The sequence below is a fragment of the Myotis daubentonii genome, chromosome 1 (assembly GCF_963259705.1).
Source record: "Myotis daubentonii chromosome 1, mMyoDau2.1, whole genome shotgun sequence".
NCBI classification, from domain to species: Eukaryota; Metazoa; Chordata; class Mammalia; order Chiroptera; family Vespertilionidae; genus Myotis; species Myotis daubentonii.
Window position 1 is genome coordinate 83808996 of NC_081840.1, and position 6300 is coordinate 83815295.

General features: G+C 37.9%; 1 pseudogene; it reads left to right on the top strand.

The window, feature by feature from the left end:
* Window positions 1-3212: 3212 nt before the first annotated feature.
* On the top strand, window positions 3213-3338 carry LOC132222974 (U2 spliceosomal RNA; annotated as a pseudogene).
* The last annotated feature ends 2962 nt before the right edge of the window (window positions 3339-6300 follow it).

Consider the following 6300-nt stretch of genomic DNA (forward strand, 5'->3'; position numbering starts at 1 on the left):
CTGTTAGGGTCAGTTTGCATATTACCCTTTTACTATATAGGATAGAGGCCTGGTGCATGGGTGGGGGCTGGCTGGTTTGCCCTGAAGGGCATGCCAGATCAGGGTGGGGGTCCCACTAGGGTGCCTGGACAGCCTGGATGAGGGGCTGATGGCTGTTTGCAGCTTGTCACATCCCCTTAGGGTGGGGGTCCCCACTGGGGTGCCTGGTCAGCCTGGACGAGGGGCTGATGGTTATTTTCAGTCTGCCCGCACCCTCTTTAGGGTGGGGGTCCCCACTGGGGTGGCTGGCCAGTCTGGATGAGGGGCTGAGGGCTGTTTTCAGGCTGGCCAAGCCCGCTCCCAGCCTCTCCTTTCTCTTTCTTTTTTTTATTCTTGGATTTATTTACCTTCTATAATTGAAACTTTGTTGCTGCTCCTGCTCCAAGGCCAGGGCCTGCTGAAAGCAGGTATCTGGGGTTTGTTTAGTTTCTATAATTGCAACTTTGTTGCTTAGAGTGGAGCTCAGAGCAGGGCCGCAGCAGGCAGGAAACCTTGGCTTCCTCCATCACTGGAGCAAGCAAGCCTCCTGTTCGCTTCAGCTGCGTGGCTGCCAGCCGCCATCTTGGTTGGGTTAATTTGCATATCCTGCTGATTAGCCAATGGGAAGCGTAGCAGAGGTATTGTCAATTACCAAAAAACACTAAAATAAACACTTGAAATGATGAGAAAGCATTTCATAGTTAGCAAAACAAATGTATAGTTTTCAAGAGTATTAGATTTAAAAAGAGTAGATTTTAATGACCTAGTCATTTTGGCTTACTACTGAAAAAGGAAACAATATAGGACTGGTCTCTGAAAATTCTAACTTTGATATCTGGTTTGGTAAGAGATGGGATTTCTGATTTAAAGAAAGCCTTTAAATTTTAATCTACAAATGAAGGAAAAAAGACTGCTATATCTGTATAAGGGTTCTATGGAGAAATACACAAGTGCAACATTCCACACAAATGCTAAATAATTTCAAATAAAACTTTTTTTTTCAATGAGTTTAATGTCAAAATTGAACCATTTCAAACATTCACATAACACAACTTTATTAATTGCTATCAAGCGTGGCCCAGTCAGGGAAATCCATATGTCATGCCATTCCTAGTTCAACACTGCACAGATTTCTGAAAGTGCTTTCTACTCATGTCCATGAGCAGAAAAACATCACCAGACAAATAACACGCAAGATTTTGTGGCTTCGTTTTCCTTACTCCTTTACTTCCCTTACTTCGTATTGTTATACTCCCTCTACTATCAGGGGGGCATAGCCTGCTGCTTAAAATAGTGCTTAGCAGCATATAGTAATTTTCAATTTAAATTCATGAAATGTAGTGTGCAATAGAGCAACATTTCAGCTTCTTCTTTTTATTAAAGGGTTGTCTTAAGTTCTGGGTGAAGAATTTGGACACCTGAATTCTTTGGGTTTTGCACTAACCTGAGATGTTTTCTGTCTAATGCGTAAACACTTTTTGTTCTTTCTAGACTTACTTGAATGCTGAGAGGGAGTCTATTATCATTTCTAACTTGTCAGAGAAAATGTTGTATATTAACTGGTATCTGACCCTGCATGAGAAGTCCCTTTTATCTCCTAGGATATAAAAACCAGGAGTGTGCTGCCTGGAAAAGGTAAGTAGTTCATCTTTTGTTTCTGAGGCTTCTTTGGGAGAAGTTTAGAACCTTTAGCATAGTCTGTTGAAGTGGAAAAATAAATGAAAGAGGGCTTTAGATGAAATAGTCCACAATTTCAATCTGGTATACCTACATACAAATTTATCACTTTGGTAAAGTTCAAAAGCTAAGGGTAGTAATATATATCTATTAGTATACTAGTAAATGTGAATGTACAACATATTAGCTTGAGCCATAAAAAATCATAATTTCTGAAAGACAAAAATGCTCAAAAATCAGCAAATTTATATGGTTCTTAATATATAGCAGAGGCTCATTTAATTAGGTGAAAATCCATAATGCATTCTCCTTTCTTCTTATTGTTGTTTTGTTGTTGTTATTTTCTTATCAAATTTATTTGCATATAAAACATTCTTTGAAGAAAAGCTCTCTATCTTTCCACTCAATGTAATAACTGGTTAAAGTACATCTCATTAGATATAAATAGAATTATTAAAATTATGATTTAAAAAGTAAACAGGTCTGGAGTTTGTCCCTTATCCAAATCCACATGAAATGGAGCCACTAATATTACTGCTTGCTAATATTTTCTAATAAATCTGCAGAGTTTTGTTCTCCTTTTGTTGTGTTTGGAAATATGTGTGTTAGATAGCATGACTGTGTGTTCAGACTGCCAAATGCCAATAGGAGCAGACTGCACAGCAAGCAAAGTGCGTTTGTTTGACAATGTGTGATACACTATTGATAATGATTTCAAAATGAAAGTTGGTACTCTTGCCTTTTGCTCAGTGATATGAAGTTTTAAAATTGTCATTATTTTAATTAAAGAGCAATGGTTAGTGCTGTTGTTTATGTTCATCCCTCCTGTCAGTGTATGTGTGTAATTAAAACATGTGAGGCTTTAGTCTCCCAAATGCTTTTGAATTTTTTCCAGGACAACATATTTCTTAAGGTACTTGCATTTATTCAGCAGGGACTATTCATGATGCCGCTTGTTTTCTTGATTAGTGTTTACTCAGAGTCTCCTATCTCCTCTGTTCCTAATTCCTAAGCCAGGACCACTCATCTTTGGATCCCATGATAGATACAGGATGGGCACACAAGGCTTTGGGATTTTTTTCCAAGCAAGCCCTCAACTAATATTAAGCAACTTAAGTTCTTATTGCTTACAATATGCTTCACAGGAAATGTGGAAAGAAAAGAGTTGGGAATCTTGCTTTCCACCAATATGCACATTGCTTGGCAGTTTACAAATGTCAGATTATAAGAGTAAATTACTTTTATTTTCATCAAAATGACTTCTCTAGCTAATAAATGAAGATAATTGTACTTGTCTCATACTTGAAGGTCATGCAAAAGGCTATAGAGAAGCAGGTGAAGAAAGATGACTGATTCAAGTGTTTGTATTTGTGTGCATTTTCAATGTTCAGAACAAAGGTAAGACAGCCAGCCTTAATCCAGAGGAAACTGCAGATTTCAGCGAGCCCTGCAGGTGATACAAAGGGAGAATTTCCACATTATGTGGGCCATATCAAGTTGCTAAAATGCTGAAAGTAATCGCTTCTCGGCCGTTTTGCTAAGATCAAGTGTAGTATCTGTTCTTATCAGTTTAAAATGCTGAAAGTAACTCTGTGTTATCATTTCATTTTCTGAGATTAATTCACACAGTCTATATACCATTCTGGTGAAATGCCATATATTTAAAGGATCTGGAATGTCCCTTCATAAGGATCTGAGAGGAGGGTCCTGGCATTAATAGGTGGCTAATATTTGAGGATTATAAAGAATCTAGCAAGGAGACCAGGACTTCACTATTCAAGTTTTGTTTTCTTCTTACTACAAAAGGCAACTTAGAATGTATGTACTTCATGGAGTTATTTAGTTGACAAAAATATGTACCCACTACATGAAAACATTTCATAGGAGAGCTTACTAACTGGACAGTCATTCCATTTTACCACACTTGCAACTTTGTAGCTGGAGAGGCACTTGGTGTGGCTCACCAATAAGACGAGGGCAGAAGTACCTGAGGCGGCTCCCGTTTTTGTTTCATTCCGCCATAAGACAAAAGCTGCTTCCCCTCTGTGGAAATGGCAGTATAGAGGCTGGAAGTACAATAGTTCTTGTGTAACCCTAAGAACAAAAGCCACATTCTGATAATGATGGAAGTAGAAAGATAGAAGGAGTCTGTGTTCTTGATGGCACCATTTGGTCACTGGGCCATCCCTGGACTGCCTTTTCTGAGAATTCTCCTTGAACATAAAAAAAGTGGGTCAGATTTTTAATTTCTGGTTGCTGGAAATGTTTCTACTGAAACATCCTCCGCCATGCCATTCTCTAAAGCCTCTGGTTTTCAGACTTCAGTGTGCATCAGAGTCACCTGAAGGGCTTTCTGGAACTTGGACTGTTGGGTCCATAGTTTGTCTGTGATAGCACCAATTTGCTGATGCTGACGGTCCAGACACGCGAACGAACCATTGCTCAGGAGAATAATTTTCCTAAAACATAAATTTTGATATCACAATCATCTGCTTAAAATATATCAGTACTGCTCCAGATCCTTCAAAACAAAAGCTGAGCTCCTCGCAATGGCATCTACATCCATTTCTCCATCTCCCCCTTTGTGTCTCTTCCATGTTGACCTGAAGCTCCTGACACACTCAGCTGTTTATAGTTCCATGATAATGTTCTATTCTCTGTAACACCTTTCAACACATTTTCCCTCTGCCTAGAGCAGTGGTTCTCAACCTTCTGGCCCTTTAAATACAGTTCCTCATGTTGTGACCCAACCATAAAATTATTTTCGTTGCTACTTCATAACTGTAATGGTGCTACTGTTATGAATCATAATGTAAATATCTGATATGCAGGATGGTCTTAGGCGACCCCTGTGAAAGGGTCGTTCGACTGCCAAAGGGGTCGCACCCCACAGGTTGAGAACCGCTGGCTTAGAGAGTTCTCCTCTACATTTTCTTGGCCCTTCTCACTTGTGCTTCAAGACTCAGTCTTTACTTGACTAAGTTACTGGGCTAAGTACCCTAGATTGTGAATCAATTGTTATTTACTTTTCAGTGTTTCCCATGTAATTTTCTTGCAGCGGAGTCTATGGCATTCAAGAGTTCATCTTTGTATCCCTAGGATCTAGCCTGAGTGCTGAAACATAGGAAGCACTCAGTCAAAAGGCTTGCTGAGTGAAAGACTGAGTATTTGTTGAAGCAGCAACAATGTTATGTGTTTATGACATAGTTCTTTTTACACCCCTGGGCTGCAAGAGAACATCCCTCTTTCTGTGTATATCTGTTTATTATTTGTTATATATGCAATTTAATACATGATATATTGACTTTCATCACAGTTTAAAAATAATTTTGATGGGCGACCTTCGAACATAGTCCTTTGCAAGAGACAAAGTCCTCATTTTCTCTCCTCTCTCTCTTTGTGTATGTGTGTGTTTTTTTTTATGTAACAGAAATTGAAACCAAAAAATTCTCACAGAACAGATGCCCTTGAAATTGAAAAGCACTCCCTCTAATAATGCTTGGCATAATTTTTGTTAGGTTTGTATCTCTGGTATAATTACATGATGATTTTAATGGAAATTATAAAGAAGTATTTTACAAAGGAGCAGAATATTTTATGTGTAGTTATATGTAAATTTACTCTTATAAATATGCAAGGTTTCTTCCTCACATGGGTATTTGCTTAGGGATCACTCTGATAAATGCAAACAAGACTCATATTATTTATTAAAAGATTGCTGAGATATATAACAGTAATTGTTATACCATTCTGTAGAATTCACTTCCAGAATCTGCTGTTGTTCCTATTGACTGATAATACGCAGTAAAAATTGCCCCATTTATAAATTCTGTTGAGATATTAAAATGTCTAAGGTTTTATTTTATTCTGATGCATAAATCATTTTTATGTGCATGTAGTTATTTATCAAACCAATCTGGCTTTCAAATGAGGCAAAAGCTCTGGTTTATACAGTGTGATTTCTGAAAGTATCATTCATATCAATGTTAATCTAATAATAGAATAATAATAAAATTTAAGGGAAGGTGGATCTCTGGAACCTTGTATTATATGATATGATTTATCATGAGAGGAATGTTTCATTCCTGGCTGTGTTCTCCCAATATTAAGTCTAAGGTACAAATAACATTAGTGTCCATTTCACAACAAGATATAGACTATTCTATCCTCTTATAAGTGAAATAGCAGCACTTCCATAAGAAAAAATTTTTAAAAGCTTGAGTTCAGTTCTCTTCAGTTAATACAACCACTTGTTGAAAGTCTTCTACTTGATTAGCACTGTTTATATACTTTGGGAAGCACATAAATGCATAGGTGCATACAGTCATACAGATAAACATTAAAATTGTTTATATATTTTGTTTTTTGCTTTTGTTAATCCTCACCTAAGGATATTTTTTCCCCATTCATTTTTAGAGAGGTGGAAAGGATAGAGGGATGGGGGGGAGAGAGAGAGGGAGGAGAGAGAGAGATCTTTGTGAGTGAGAAACATTGATTGGTTGCCTTCTGAATGCACCCTGAACAGGGTTGGGGATCGAACCTGAAACCCAGGTCATGCCCTTGATGGGGAATCAAACCCCTCGAACTTTCTGTGTGTGTGTGTGT